General features: G+C 43.5%; 1 protein-coding gene across 4 annotated transcripts in view; it reads right to left on the bottom strand.

Annotated features, from left to right (window-relative positions):
- The window catches only part of GRIN2B (glutamate ionotropic receptor NMDA type subunit 2B), a 544,413-nt gene that overhangs the window by 377,774 nt on the left and 150,340 nt on the right, over window positions 1–16,299 (bottom strand). Inside the window, exon 1 of one of the 4 annotated variants that reach the window (XM_056523790.1) lies at window positions 6,500–6,600. The exons of the other annotated variants lie outside the window; for them this stretch is intronic. The gene's annotated coding sequence lies outside the window, so the exon portion shown is untranslated. Of the gene's footprint in view, window positions 1–6,499; window positions 6,601–16,299 lie in introns of those variants that run through there. 4 annotated transcript variants of the gene reach the window in all.

The following is a 16,299-nucleotide window of genomic DNA, read 5'->3' as shown; positions in this document are numbered from 1 at the left end:
TCTTTAATGACTGATAACTATAGAACCATAAAAGGAAGCGCTATTAAAAGATGGAGCGGAGACACTAGATGGCGCGGCTTTTAGCGGAATTATAATTAGCACCACTTCCATTATTACAGTACCCCGTGTGAGGGAAAAAGCTACATATGTGTTCATTAACCTTGACATTTTTTATTGCACTCCACTTTATTCCCTCCTACTCTCTACACGGGAACCTGCAGGAGAATGGTTTATTTTCTGTCTCCACTTCTTTTCTTTCTCCCACTCCATGCACAGGAAATGCAGAAAGAATGGAAGTCTGTGTGTTCTTATACATTATTGCCTCCCACTTCCCAACAAAAGGCCCTGCAGGGAACAGGGCTGAGTGCTCCACGTCTTGGGTGCCTGCAATGTTTGTCATTGTGCATAATCAGTCTTATTGACGGAGAAAAATTACATTTCCAGTAAGTAAGCTTCTAGCATATTAAAAAAAAACACTCCGGCTTTCCATTTGATAAACTCAATCATTTAGTGTTTGGTAGAAGATGAGTTCTGCGAGTTACAAAATGAAAAATCAATACATCAAATTCTGGAATTTACTGAACCCTCCCGCCCCCCCAAAACAAGAAAGAAAAACTTTACATGTGATCATCCATGTAAAATCGGACAGAGATTGACTGGGCCAGATGTACGGAACCTCAGTAACTTACGTTCCCTATACGTTGTTGGGTAAAGACCTGTCACTATTGGTGCTACACATAGATACCATTATTAGGATATGTGTCCTGCCATCATTACTTTTCTGTAGAGTAGGCTTCATACGTCCCTTTTAGTTTCCTTTACAGTCAACCTTAAAGGGGTTCTCCAGCATAAGGTGATTTTAGTATGTACCTGGCAGACAGTAATGGACAGGCTTAGGAAGGATCTGCGCTTGTCTTAGGGATAAATGGCTATGCTGTGAGATTACCATAACACTGTGTCTAGCTTTCTGTGAACTTGTATTTCCTGTTTTCAGTTTTCTTGTTTCCCATGATACCATTTTCCTCCTTCCCACACATCAGCCACCCCACCCATTGAAACATAAATGAGCTGCAGACCTGTGGTTTTCAATCAGGATGCCTACAGCTGTTGCATTAGTTGCAGATTGTTCTCTCCACCCATTGAAGCAGACAGGCTCCCTGTCATCAGGTACAGACACTATATTATGAACTACACTAACTTTACAGCCCCTGTAGCATAGTCAAATAAAAAAAAAATCCCGGAATACCCCTTTAATTATATTGTATAGTATTTTGTTAAACATAAACAAACAAATAAAAAAAAAAATACAGTGATCCCTCAACTTACAATGGCCTCAACATATAATAGTTTCAACATACAATGTTTTTTTCTGGACCATTGTAAGTTGAAACCAGACTCAACATACAATGCTATGGACAGTCCAGATGTGAGACATGTCACAACTGGAGGAACTGACCAATCAGAATGGACATTTTACATTTTACCAAGTAAGGGCGGCTCCATTTGGGACACTGTGTGTACTGTATAGGACCCTGAAGAAGCTCCTGTCCTCTACTTAAAGGGGTAGTCCAGTGGTGAAAAACTTATCCCCTATCTTAAGGATAGGGGATAAGTTTGAGATCGCGGGGGGGTCCGACCGCTGGGGCCCCCTGCGATCTCTCTGTACGGGGACCAGGCTCTCTGGCCAGATAGCGGGTGTCGACCTCCGCACGCTTTGGCTCTGCCATAGAGTTGTATTGAGGGGGCGTGTCGGCCGCCGCTTCGTGCGTAGGTCGACACCCGCTATCTGGCCGGAGAGCCTGGTCCCCGTACAGAGAGATCGCAGGGGGCCCCAGCGGTCGAACCCCCCGCGATCTCAAACTTATCCCCTATCCTTAGGATAGGGGATAAGTTGTTCACCACTGGGTTCACCACTGGACTACTCCTTTAAACCTTTGTTTCTCAACCAGGATCCCTCCAGCTGTTGCAAAACTACAACTCCCAGCATGCCCGGACAGCCGTTGGCTGTCCGGGCATGCTGGGAGTTGTAGTTTTGCAACAGCTGGAGGCACCCTGGTTGGGAAACACTGACATAAACAGTGATTTACAGTTCCCAGCAGCTCTTTCTTATTTTTATATGTAAGGATTTGTTTTATCTGTATTAGTTATCTACTTATTTTTCTTTATTCCTAGCTTTTTCCTATTTTTTTGGGTGACATTTTGGGGCTTCAGAACCAATTACCAGGTTTCCATAGAGTTATGGTCTCAACATACAATGGTTTCAACATACAATGGTCGTCATGGAACCAATTAAAATTGTAACTTGAGCGACCACTGTATATAAATAAATAGATAAGGTAAGTAATACAAGTAAGTCAAACTTTTCACCATAAACCATACAATGGCAGCCATATTATCATTGCAGGATTTAGCAGGACGAACTGCAGGTCACCAAAGAACCTTATGTATGTGTGCAATCGTATGTATGTTTATGTGTATTGTGGGAGATTAGCTCTGTAGAACCAGTCAAATAGTGGCAAAAAAGTAGCGAGAAACAGGAACACGGAAGTAACTTTTAAACAGGGCTTCTCCTGTCTTTATCTTTCAGTAACAAAATATATACAGCCTTCACACTCAGGCATAACACAGAATAAATCCTGCTTATCTAGGGTTAACTATACAATACATCTCCCCTGCCAATACAGGGGGCTTACTACCAGTCACCCAATACAGTAGACATCAAATATCAGTCACAATATTTTCTTTAGAGGCTGCAGCCTTCAGGAATAAAGCTCCCATCCCTGGTGCTGGTTCCTCATAGCCTCACTTGCAGTCTCACTCTCACCTAGTATTAAAGGGGTACTCCGCCCCTAGACATCTTATCCCCTATCCAAAGGTAAGGGATAAGATGTCTGATCGCGAGGGTCCCGCAGCTGGGAACCCTGTGATCTCTGTGAAGCACCCGGTGTTCGTTTAGAACACTGGGTGCGGGCGGCAGGGTCTTGAAGTCACAGCCACACCCCTCTAATGTCATGCCACGCCCCCTCAATGCAAGTCTATGGGAAAGGGCATGTCGGTCACCACGCCCCTCCCATAGACTTGCATTGAGGGACGTGGCCGTGACATCACGACCCACGGCGCCCGCTCCAAGCGTTTAGAATGAAATGTTCTGAACGCTGGGGAGTGTAGTACCCCTTTAAAGGGGTACTCCACTGGAAAACATTTTCTTTTAAATCCACTGGTGCCAGAAAGATAAACAGATTTGTAAATTACTTCTATTAAAAAATCCCAATCCTTCCAGTACTTATGAGCTGCTGTATAATACAGAGGAAGTTCTTTTCTTTTTGAATTTCCTTTCTGTCTGATCACAGTGCTCTCTGCTGACACCTCTGTCCATGTCAGGAACTGTCCAGAGCAGGATAGGTTTTCTATGGGGATTTGCTTCTACTCTGGACAGTTCCTAAAATGGACAGAGAGGTCAGCAGAGAGCACTGTGGTCAGGCAGAAAGGAAATTCAAAAAGAAAATAACTTCCTGTGGAGCATACAGCAGCTCATAAGTACTGGAAGGATTGGGATTTTTTAACAGAAGTAATTTACAAATCTGTATAACTTTCTGGCACCAGTTAATTTAAAAGAAAATGTTTTCCAGTGGAGTACCCCTTTAAAGCCCAGTGACGAGCTGTCTTCAGCACCTGTGTTGCGTTACTCATGCTGGGAGTTGTAGTTTTGTAATATCTGGAGGCACACTGGGTGGGAAACACTGTTCTACACTCTTCAAACATTTTTTAAAGGGGTACTCCTCTGCTCAGCGTTTGGAACAAACTGTACCGAACGCTGGACCCGGCGCCGGGAGCTTGTGACGTCATAGCCCCGCCCCACTCATGATGTCATGCCCCGCCCCCTCAATGCAAGTCTATGGGAGGGGGCGTGACGGCTGTCACGCCCCCTCCCATAGACTTGCATTGAGGGGGCGGGGCGTGATGTCCTTAGAGGACAGAGCTATGACATCACGAGCTCCCTGCTCCAGCGTTCGGAACAGTTTGTTCCAAACACTAAGCAGCGGAGTACCCCCTTAATCTAATCTAAAAAATTAAATAAAAACTCTCCCACTGAGTTTTAGGAGCTGCATACGTTTTCCTATTGTGTCTAATGATGCCCCATTGAATGCAGTTCAGTATATAGGTTAATTTCACCTTATTTTCAGGTGAAAACTTATTATAAGAAATATCTTCATAAAATTGTATTCACAATGGGGGATATTTATCAAAACCAGTGTAGAGGAAGAATGGCGCAGTTGCCCATAGCAACCAATCAGATCGCTTCTTTCATTTTTCACAGGCCTCTTTGAAAATGAAAGAAGCGATCTGATTGGTTGCTATGGATAACTCAGCAACTTTTCCTCAGGACAGGTTTTGATAAATCTCCCCCAATATCACTTTAAACTGTACTAGGAAGATTTCAGTCGTGCCAAGTTATAGTAGTAGTACAGTAGTAGTACAATGTCTGAACTCCAATAACGCCCCCCCCCAAACACACACATATATGAATACAACCTCACTTAGCAATATGTCCACTAGAGAAATTCCAGGTGGCACTGCTACTCTACACACTCAGCATGTATTCAACTATGCGGCGTCACATACCTCTTCCCGACATGTCTTGCTGCTCTACGATGGTGCTCATTCATGTAAGATACCACGATATCACTCCTTGTGAGAACAGAAGATGGCACTCACCACATGGCCGATGGGCCGTTTCACACCGCCAAGGGGGCTTAATCATGACCTATCATGATTAAGCACCCTTAGCAATGTGAAACGGCCCAGTGGCCATTTTTCTCTTGTACCCATGCTGTCTGAATATACAAGAAAAACGCTATGCCATGTGGTGAGTGCCGTCTTCTGTTCTCAAAAGGAGTGATATCAATTAGCAATATTAATTGACTGAATTATAATATACGCCCAAATAATGCAATGATTCGTCTATACCGTATAGTATATACACAACACTGTTTATTCCGCTTTGGGAAGTTGTTGCTGCCTGATCCTAATCTTCATTCCTCAGCTGCCTCCCTCTATATTAGCATCAGCCGATCATACATGGTCAGGTCCCATTAATATTCATTTCCCACTAATGTGTAACAGGCTGATTTAATTGTAGCAGATATTTCCTATGGCCTTGTGTAACAGATTCCGAATAACAGAGGAAGCACCAGGTGATTAAGGGATTGGACACGCAATTAGGCCGAGGTCTGACTCCACCGTGTTCTCATCCCATCCAAATCTATGGACCTATCACCACAGCGAGACTGAGGCTTCTCATCCACTCGATGTTACCATGCTGATCCCACACCAAAGTGTATCTCATGATACATTTTAGGAGATGGTTATGGGTAGAAATATCTAGACCAGTTTCCCTCAAAAATCTCCTCCACCAAAACAGGTGCACAGAACCAGGGATGTGTACAGACATTTTGGGGGCAGGGGCTCAGGTAGAAAAAAAAAGGCACTTCTTCTAATTAAATCTTTGTAAAAAGCTTACATATGTTAACACGACAAATTTCCTGAGTTAAGGGACCTCCAGCAGTCATGTCAGCTGAATGGGGACCCACATCAACCCATGGAGGTCCCAATCAGTAAGGGCATTATGGAACAGGTGCATTAAAAGGGCAGGTGTCCAAGCCCTCTTTTTAGTCTATGTGTCCATGTCCCTGCACCGCACTCACATCGATGAGTGAAAACAAATAGGGGGAAATTTGGGCTATGGTTTCATGAAGCACGGAGGTGCGAGACAGCTGTAACCTGCACGCCTGGTCTCCCGGCGTCCTTGCCTGCCTTTACCTGCCTGTACGCTGTATACTGCTATGCACATGCACTTTGGATGACAAGTCACCTTTACAAGTCCTTTGAAGCGGGTGAGTGCCATCTTTTCCTTCACAATGTACCATTGGAAATTTGGGCTATGCTCACAGTTTGGAATTTTCATGCGGAGATTACGCAGTCCCATTGGACTTGGGGGAATTCTGCTGCACTGTGCACACAGCGGAATTTCCACGCCAAATGGTTTCTGGCACGGAATTTCCGATTTCCGTGTCCGCAGAAACAATGAACCTGTCCATTCTATCTGTGGACTCCGACGGAATGCATAGCCGTCTATGAGACAGCACATAGATTGAAGGGGGGAAGGGAGCGCAGGGCTTATAAACCCCCAGGGAGGAGCCCTAAAAGCCCGGGAAGAGAAGGCTCTCTGATAGGCGCACTCCTTCCCCCCACCTTTGGGACCTACCACCTGCTGTAACCAGGAAGACTCTGGGGGGGGGGGGGGGGGGAGGGGGGAGGGTGACCCAACTCTCTTTTCCTATTAACCCCTACCGGCTCTCCAGTCAGGGGGCAAGCTAGTTAAGCCCAGCTTGCCCCTCCATGTTATGCCGGCGACCGCAGTCTGCGGGATTCTGAGGTGTGAACATAGCCTTATCATTGTTATCTTTAGAAAGTGAGTTGCGAAGTCATTTCTTTTTACTTTGGTTTTGCTTATTATCAGAACACCACTTTGTATGATTCCTCCTCTCCTCTGAGACTGTTCTTCTCAAAAGGTCACCATTGGGGGAGATTTCTCAAAACCTGTGAAAAGGAAAAGTTGACCAGTTGCCCATAGCAACCAATCAGATCGCTTCTTTCATTTTGCTGAGGCCTTATTAAAAATGAAAGTAGCGATCTGATTGGTTGCTATGGGCAACTGGGCAACTTTCCTCTGGACAAGTTTTGATGAATCTCCCCCCAATGGCACTTACAAAAAGTGGTCTCCAAAGGCAGATTTGTAAGCCAGGTCTGACCTGGTTTAGGTTTACGCCTTTTTTTGTGCCTATGTGTGACATTCGCACTTTATAACTTCGTGACCATTGCACAGTGAAAACTGAAAGTTGCCTAAAGGGTTACTCCGCCCCTAGACATCTTATCCCCTATCCAAAAGATAGGGGATAATATGTCTGATCGCGGGGGTCCCGCAGCTGGGTACCTCCACGATCTCTCTGCTGCACCCGGCGTTCGTTTAGAGCAGTAGTCTCCAACCTGCGGACCTCCAGATGTGGCAAAACTACAACTCCCAGCATGCCCGGACAGCCGTTGGCTGTCCGGGCATGCTGGGAGTTGTAGTTTTGCCACATCTGGAGGTCCGCAGGTTGGAGACCACTGGTTTAGAGCATTGGGTGCAACGCAGGAGGCTCGTGACGTCACAGCCATACCTCCTAAATGCAAGTCTATGGGGGGGGGGGGGGGGGGGGGGGGTGATTGAAAAAATGACCACTAGGGGTCTCCCTACCAGTCCTTTTTTATAGATTTCAGACTCATGCAGGAGTCCTAAATCTCAGACTGCAGCCGGGACACAGACAAGCGCAACACTGCTCCCTGGCACTCCAGCATGAGTCTGAAATCTATGAAAAATAACTGATAGGGAGACCCCTAGTGGTCATTTTTTCAAAGTGGAAAATTAAAAAGAACGAAGCATATTTTTTAATAACATGCTATTGGAAAGTTATTCTGCATACATTAACCCCTTAAGGACCAAGGACGTACCGGTACGTCCTTGGTCCTGCTCTTCTGATATAACGCGGGGTTACACAGTAACCCCGCATCATATCATGGCGGGCCCGGCGTCATAGTGAAGCCGGGACCCGCCTCTAATAGCGCGCAGCGCCGATCGCGGCACCGCGCGCTATTAACCCTTTAGCCGCGCGCTCAGAGCTGAGCCGCGCGGCTAAAAGTGAAAGTAAAAGTTCCCGACTAGCTCAGTCGAGCTGTTCGGGATAGCCGCGGCTAATCGCGGCATCCCGAACAGCTGACAGGACAGCGGGAGGGCCCCTTCCTGCCTCCTCGCTGTCCGATCGCCGAATGACTGCTCAGTGCCTGTGATCTAGGCCTGAGCAGTCATGCGGCAGAATCGTTGATCACTGGTTTCTTATGAGAAACCAGTGATCAACATAGAAGATCAGTGTGTGCAGTATTATAGGTCCCTATGGGACCTATAACACTGCAAAAAAAAAGGGAAAAAAAAAGTGAATAAAGATCATTTAACTCCTCCCCTATTAAAAGTTTGAATCACCCCCCTTTTCCAATAAAAAAAAAAACACAGTGTAAATAAAAATAAAAATAAACATATGTGGTATCACCGCGTGCGGAAATGTCCGAATTATAAAAATATATAATTAATTAAACCGCTCGGTCAATGGCGTGCGCGCCAAAAAATTCCAAAGTCCAAAATAGTGCATTTTTGGTCACTTTTTATATCAATAAGTCCTATCAATGCAAAAATGGTACCGTTAAAAACTTCAGATCACGGCGCAAAAAATGAGCCCTCATACCGCCCCATACACGGAAAAATAAAAAAGTTATAGGGGTCAGAAGATGACAATTTTAAACGTATTAATTTTCCTGCATGTAGTTATGATTTTTTCCAGAAGTCCGACAAAATCAAACCTATATAAGTAGGGTATCATTTTAATCATATGGACCTACAGAATACATATCAGGTGTCATTTTTACCGAAAAATGTACTACGTAGAAACGGAAGCCCCCAAAAGTTACAAAATGGCGTTTTTTTTTTTCAATTTTGTCGCACAATGATTTTTTTTCCCGCTTCACCATAGATTTTTGGGCAAAATGACTGACGTCATTACAAAGTAGAATTGGTGGCGCAAAAAATAAGCCATCATATGGATTTTTAGGTGTAAATTTGAAAGAGTTATGATTTTTTAAAGGCAAGGAGCAAAAAACGAAAATGCAAAAACGGAAAAACCTCCGATCCTTAAGGGGTTAATCTATAATATATCAAAAGTTTTTTTGATGAAAGGTACCCTTTAAGTCTGCATTCACATGTTGCATTTTGGTATAATTTTTGTTGCGTTTTTTACTGACAACAAAAATAAGAAACTGTAGTGTGTGAAACCACAAATAAAACATAAACTGGCATAACACAGACCAAATTTAGACAAGGTAGACTACATTTGTCTCTTGAACCCTATGGCTACACCAAGGTGATGCCACCACGTCTGTCCAGATACCTTTTTTGATGGTATTCTGATGTATTATGGTGGCATACAGATGGTGAACAGCCCCTTATACTGAAATGAGACAAACATTACTACTATTATTATTATCAGAGCTCAACACTGAACTGCTGTGGGCTGTGTGTATCAGAGTGAGGGAGGAAGTTCTCCCCTGTATGGCTTCAGATGATGTCACGCCTGCTGGGGAACACCCCTTCCCAGTCTGTAAACCTGACTGAGCAGAAAATACAGAACAATATAAAGGTAGAAAAGAAAAAATAATAAAAATAAAGGCAGGGGGTGGTTTATCATGATAAGGACAGTGAACTGGGAGGATTATAACATTTAACAAAGTCCTATGGGACCTATGACACTGCAAAAAAAAAGGTAAAAAAAAGTGTTAATAAAGTGTTAATTTAACCCCTTCCCTAATAAAAGTTTGAATCACCCCCCTTTTCCCATAAAAAAAATAAAACAGTTTAAAAAAAAAAAAATAAACATATGTGGTATCACCGCGTGCGTAAATGTCCGAACTATAAAAATATATCATTAATTAAACTACACGGTCAATGGCGTACACGCAAAAAAATTCCAAAGTCAAAAAAAGCGCATTTTTGGTCACTTATTATACCATTAAAAAATGAATAAAAAGTGATCAAAAAGTCCAATCAAAACAAAAATCCTACCGATAAAAACTTCAGATCACGGCGCAAAAAATGAGTCCTCATACCGCCCTGTACGTGGAAAAATAAAAAAGTTATAGGGGTCAGAAGAGGACATTTTTAAACGTATAAATTTTCCTGCATGTAGTTATGATTTTTTCCAGAAGTGCGACAAAATCAAACCTATATAAGTAGGGAATCATTTTAACCGTATGGACCTACAGAATAATGATAAGGTGTCATTTTTACCAAAATATGCACTGCGTAGAAACGGAAGCCCCCAAAAGTTACAAAATGGCGTTTTTTCTTCGATTTTGTCGCACAATGATTTTTTTTCCCGTTTCGCCGTGCATTTTTGGGTAAAATGACTAATGTCACTGCAAAGTAGAATTGGCGACGCAAAAAATAAGCCATAATATGGATTTTTAGGTGGAAAATTGAAAGGGTTATGATTTTTAAAAGGTAAGGAGGAAAAAACAAAAGTGCAAAAACGGGAAAACCCTGAGTCCTTAAGGGGTTAAAGAAGATTTGAACTTTGCTGCATTGTATCTACAGGTCACGGCCCCCAGAGTAGTCACCAGTCAGTAGTTGGATGAGATAGTGGACAAGGTGACAGGACCAGAACATGGCCACAGAACAGAAATGTGTCCTCATACAGAGAGGAATCAGGCAAATTAACAGGAACAAGAGTGTAACTACAAGTACAAGGTGACTTAAAGGGGTATTGCGGTGGAAAACTTTTTTTTTCTTTTTTTTAAATCAACTGATGCGAGAAAGTTAAACAGATTTGTAAGTTACTTCTATTAAAAAAAAATCTTAATCCTTCCAGTACTTATTAGTGGCTGTATACTACAGAGGAAATTATTTTCTTTTTGGATTTCTTTTCTGTTTGACCACAGTGCTCTCTGCTGACATCTCTGTTCATGTCAGGAACTGTCCAGAGCAGGAGAAAATCCCCATAGCAAACATATGCTCCTCTGGACAGTTCCTAAAATGGTCAGAGGTGTCAACAGAGAGCACTGTGCTCGTGACAGAAAAGAAATCCAAAAAGAAAAGAATTTCCTCTATAGTATACAGCCGCTAATAAGTACTGGAAGGATTAAGAATTTTAAATAGAAGCAATTTTCAAATCTGTTTAACTTTCTGGCACCAGTTGATTTAGAAAAAAAAAAATTCCACCGAAGTACCCCTTTAACAAAAAGGCATGGAAGCAGTTGTCTAGAGAAGGCTTTATCTGGGTGTAGAACTAAGGTACCAGGCAGACAGCCTGAGGATTAAAGGGGTACTTCACTGGCCAGCATTCGTAACTAAATGTTCCGAACATTGTGTTTGTGCTGCAAGGGTCAGCAGTTCCGAACACTGATCAGTGGAGTTCCCCTTTAAGAGAAAAGCAGAGTCCAGGAACAAAGTCATACACAGTCAATACAAAGGTATCAGAGTTAAAGTGTAATCCAGGACTAGAAAAACAGAAATTACTTATTTCAAAAACAGCACCACAACTGTCCTCAGGTTATGTGTGGTACTGCAACTCAATTCCACTGACGTGAATGGAGCCAAGTTGTAATTCCACACACAACCTAAGGACAGCATGGAGAGAAATAGTTGACCTGTATGAAAGTAATTATTATGTTGAAGTAATTATAAATTATATCAGAAATTTAGATTTATTTTCTTCTATTTTACAGTTAAGGCCCATTCACACTAAGCATTTTTCAAGCAGGATTCCGCTTGGTAAATACGGTGCAGCAGCCACCCATTGTTCTCAATGGGATTTTGCTGCATCATTTACAGTACAGAATTTTCGCGGCGGATATTTCACCAAGGACATTCCAAACCCAAGACTCCACCGAAAGAATGAACAATCATTGCCGTCTATTGAGACGGTGCCTTCCTCAGTGGTCTTAACGCCGGCTTGTTTTGCAGGTGCCCGCTGTGCCATTAGGGGTGGGTGGTTGTTGATATCTTAAATAAGGGATTATTCTTTTTTATATTGTTGAAAATGTGATTTATAAGAAAATAAACACATTAATGGATAAATAAAAGGAATAAAAAGTGTTATGCCAGTGAAACCACACTCAAAATCTGCCCACTGGCATGCTTGGCACAGAAAGGCATCTGCTCCAGCAAAATGAGTATATTACTTGCAATGAAAACATGCAAGACAGCCCAAACCCAATGTGTACCAATTGACCAAGTGCAAAGGTTAAAGGGGTACTCCGGTGAAAACCTTTTTTCTTTTAAATCAACTGGTGGCAGAAAGTTACAACATATTTGTAAATTACTTCTATTAAAAAAACTTAATCCTTCCTGTACTTATTAGCTGCTGAATACTACAGAGGAAATTCTTTTTTTTATGGAATGCTCTCTGATGACATCACGAGCACAGTTCTCTCTGCTGACGTTATTATAATAATAATATCGCTTTATTTATTGTTGTCCTTAGTGGTATTTGAACCCAAGTCCCCAGCACTGCAAGGCAACAGTGCTAACCACTGAGCCACCATGCTGCCCTTAGCATGCATCTGCTATGCATGGTTGCTAAAATGGACAGAGATGTCAGCAGAGAGCACTGGGCTCGTGATGTCATCAGTGTTCCAAAAAGAAAGGAATTTCCTCTGTAGCATTCAGCAGCTATTAAGTACTGGAAGGATTAAGATTTTTTAATAGAAGTAATTTACAAATATGTTTAACTTTCTGCCACCAGCTGATTTAAAAGAAAAAAAGATTTTCACCGGAGTACCCCTTTAAGATACATCAGCCCCAAATATTTTAGCAGATTCTACAGAAATACATGTAAAATGATGCATATTAGAGGTGGAGAAGGAGCAGCGGCCCTGGTAGTCACAATGAGGGGTATTTATCAAAGGATTTATGTGGTTTTTTTTCACGTAACCTTGGTGCGATACTTTGGCGCAGTGTCTTTTTGCACCAAATTTCTCCTCTGTCATTTTTAAAACTTTCTCAAAATCACACGGTCCTGTGTGTGATTTTAACTTTAGTCAGTAATTCATCATTTGGGGCAATCGATCTTTGGCGCAATTTTGCGCCTTTAGGGGTTTTTTTTGGGCACAATTCGCCGCCAAGACATTTTGCACATGGAAAACACACTTAGCAATGTCAGAAAATGTAAAGGCGTCAAAATCCATAAAAAAATTTTTTTTTGTGAAAGCAGCGACGCCTTTGGGGCTGCTCAATACTATCCTGCGACATAGTTGTCTCTGAGCGACCTTCACCCTCCGTTGAGCCAGCATTGGACATGGCCGCACAGGTTCAGGAAAGGTAAGCACTAAAGCAGTGGTCTCCAACCTGCGGACCTCCAGATGTTGCAAAACTACAACTCCCAGCATGCCCGGACAGCCAACGGCTGTCCGGGCATGCTGGGAATTGTAGTTTTGCAACATCTGGAGGTCCGCAGGTTGAAGACCACTGCACTAAAGTAACCAAAAAAAAACTACTCAAGTTGAAAATAAAATCCATTTCACATGGGGGCTATAAACCCCACAAAAGAAAATAACTCATGTCGCCTGCTGATATACTGCAGGAGGGACTCCGAAATGGCTGCACAAGGGGTAAAATACGCGTCCTCTGTGGCGGTAAGTTCTGTGTAAAAGGCGCTGTGAACGGCTGATTTCAACATTTGAGCCAAAATTACTAACAACTTGCGCCACATGATACATTTGGTGCATGTCCACGAAAACCAAAGTGAAAAAAAAAAGGGTAAAAAGAAACGGTCAACAGGCAAAATTGATAAATACCCCCCCATTGTCCTCTGCCAGTCAGGGTAGACAGGATTATGAGAGCTAGTTACACTGATTAATGTGTGTGGGTGCAGCGGAGCCCTTCACCAGGGGCACCATTATTCATTTGGCAGTTCACCTTTCCCGGTATTTTGTGATCACAGTACATGTCCACCGGTCCCGTCTCTCTTCCTTTAGAGTTAATGACCAGTAAATGGCAGGGGTCCCTCACCGATTTCAATCTGCTTTCACACTACATTAGAGACGGGCATCAGACCATGCTTACTCTGAGACTCCGCCACAAGCTGTTCTGATCGACTCCGTCTACATCTGGGCATCACCACTAGTAGAGATGAGCGAACTTACAGTAAATTCGATTCGTCACGAACTTCTCGGCTCGGCAGTTGATGATTTTCCTGCGTAAATGAGTTCAGCCTTCAGGTGCTCCGGTGGGCTGGAAAAGGTGGATACATTCCTAGGAAAGAGTCTCCTAAGACTGTATGCACCTTTTCCAGCCCACCGGAGCACCGGAAAGCTGAACTAATTTATGCAGGAAAAGCCATCAACTGCCGAGCCGAGAAGTTCGTGACGAATCGAATTTACTGTAAGTTCGCTCATCTCTAACCTCACCACAAGCTGACCTCCACTAACAAACACTTATTAGGAGTCTATTCACACGTACAGTATCATGCGCATATTTGATGCGCAGAATTTGAAGCTGAGCGCAGTCATTTAGTTTACATTGAAATCTGCAGCTTCAAAGCCTGCGGATCTAATATGCGCAGGATACTGTACGTGTGGATAGACCCTAAGGCCATGTTCACATCATGGAATTTCCATGCAGAATTCCGCATTGGAATTCTGCTAAAAATTCCGCTGAAGCAGAGTCCCATGGAAGTCCCTCTGCCTCTCTGTGCACACGGTGAAATGTTTCCGCCATGGAAATTCCAAATTCCATGTCCGCATAAAGACTGAACCTGTTATTTCTTTCTGCGGACTCCGCACTCGGAATGCATAGTCGTCCATGAGACAGCGCATTCCTGTGCAGTCCTAGCCCCGGTATATTATGCCGGCGCCTTCAGTCTGCAGAATGTCCGCACGGAGACTTTCCGTGCAGACATTCCAAAATGTGTACATAGCCTAAACATAGGATAAAAAGGGCTATTTTTTTTCAAAAAACAGCACCACACCTGTCATCAGATGGTGTGTGGTATTACAACTTGGCTCCGTTCACTTCAATGGAACTGAGTTTTTTTGAAGAAATTTGCTCTTTTTTTCTATTAACCCCTTAAAGGGGCACTCCACTGCTCAGCGTTTGGAACCGTCACGCCCCCTCCCATAGACTTGCACTGAGGGGGCACGTCACTAGCTCCCCGTGCCGGCTCCAGCGTTCGGAACAGTTTGTTCCAAATGCTGAGCAGCGGAGTACCCCTTTAAGGCTAAGATTTTCTGGTGAAAAAATGCCACCGCCAGATGTTAGCTTAAAGTCAGTAGGGATTTATGAATTGGCAAACCCACTTGGCGTTCTTTCCCTTGGCGTTGTTTTTTTTTTATATATATAATTTTTTTTTGCGTTTTCAGCAGTTTTGGGCTCAGTGACAGTTTTCCAAAACCTCAGTATGTTGGGACTATGATGTTTTTTGTTTAAAATTTTTTTTTTGCATTTCTGAGCGAAATCCAGAAAAAAAATTACGGTAACTTGGAAATTCCTTTGCTTTCAATGGGATTTTGCTGCACCGCGCAAACGGCAAAATTTTAGCGGTGAAAACACCTGCCACAGAAATCTCATCTCTGGCTTCTGCAAAAAGAATTGTCATGTCAATTCTTTGGATCGAATACCCTTGGGATGCATTGCTGTCTGTGAGCACTACACATTTCTGAGTGGTCCTGGAATATTCTGTCCATGCCTGCTATTGGCGGAATGTCCTTTCGGGCAGACAGTCCACAACAATTCCTTTGTGTGAACATAACCTTAGGCAAAATTTCTACAAAAATGATGCCGTTTTGCAAAAACCATGCCAAAATAACGCCACAACAGCCCCAAGTAATTTTTTGGATGAAAAAATGCCACGGCCAGAGGATTTTTGAAACGCCATATTCACTTGCCCTTTTTTCCATTTTGGGCTCAGTGGCAGTTTCCAAAATTGCATGTACGTTTGTCTTTCCTAGAAGTCTATGGTGAGAAAAAGCCATAATAAACTCCATGTAGGTTTAGCATTGGGGGAATAAGATGTTTGATCACGGGGGTCTCTTTGGATAGGGGATAAGATGTTTAGGGGTGTCGAACTCCTTTAATAGAAATTGTTGAGTCACATGATGAAAAAAAAATTGTGGAAACTTAGCCTTAAAGGAGTACTCCGCTGCTCAGCGTTTGGAACAAACTGTTCTGAACACTGGAGCCATCAGCTCGTGATGTCCTAGCCCCGCCCCCTCATGATGTCACGCCCGCCCCCTCAATGCAAGTCTATGGGAGGGGGCGTGACGGCTGTCAGGCCCCCTCCCATAGACTTGCATTGAGGGGGCGGGGTGTGACATAATGAAGGGGCAGGGCTAGGACGTCACGAGCTCCCGGCACCGGCTCCAGCGTTCGGAACAGTTTATTCCAAACGCTGAGCAGCGGGGTACTCCTTTAAAGGAGATCTCTGGTGAAAAATAACTCATCCCCTATGCATAAGTAGCTGATCGCAGGGGCTCTGACCACTGGGGCCCCCTGCGATCACCGGTACAGAACCCTGGTGCTCAGTGAGGAGCCCTACAGCCAGAACACGATCCATTCATTCCTATGGGAGCATCGAATAGACCCGAGTATAGCACTCAGGCATCATCAGCGCACCCATTGAAATAAATGGAGCGCGTGCCGTCTACCAGTAGAATACACAC

This window comes from Hyla sarda, chromosome 6, assembly GCF_029499605.1.
Source record: "Hyla sarda isolate aHylSar1 chromosome 6, aHylSar1.hap1, whole genome shotgun sequence".
Classification (NCBI taxonomy): Eukaryota; Metazoa; Chordata; class Amphibia; order Anura; family Hylidae; genus Hyla; species Hyla sarda.
Note: the sequence above shows the minus strand (reverse complement) of the source record. Positions and strands in the feature narration are given on the sequence as shown.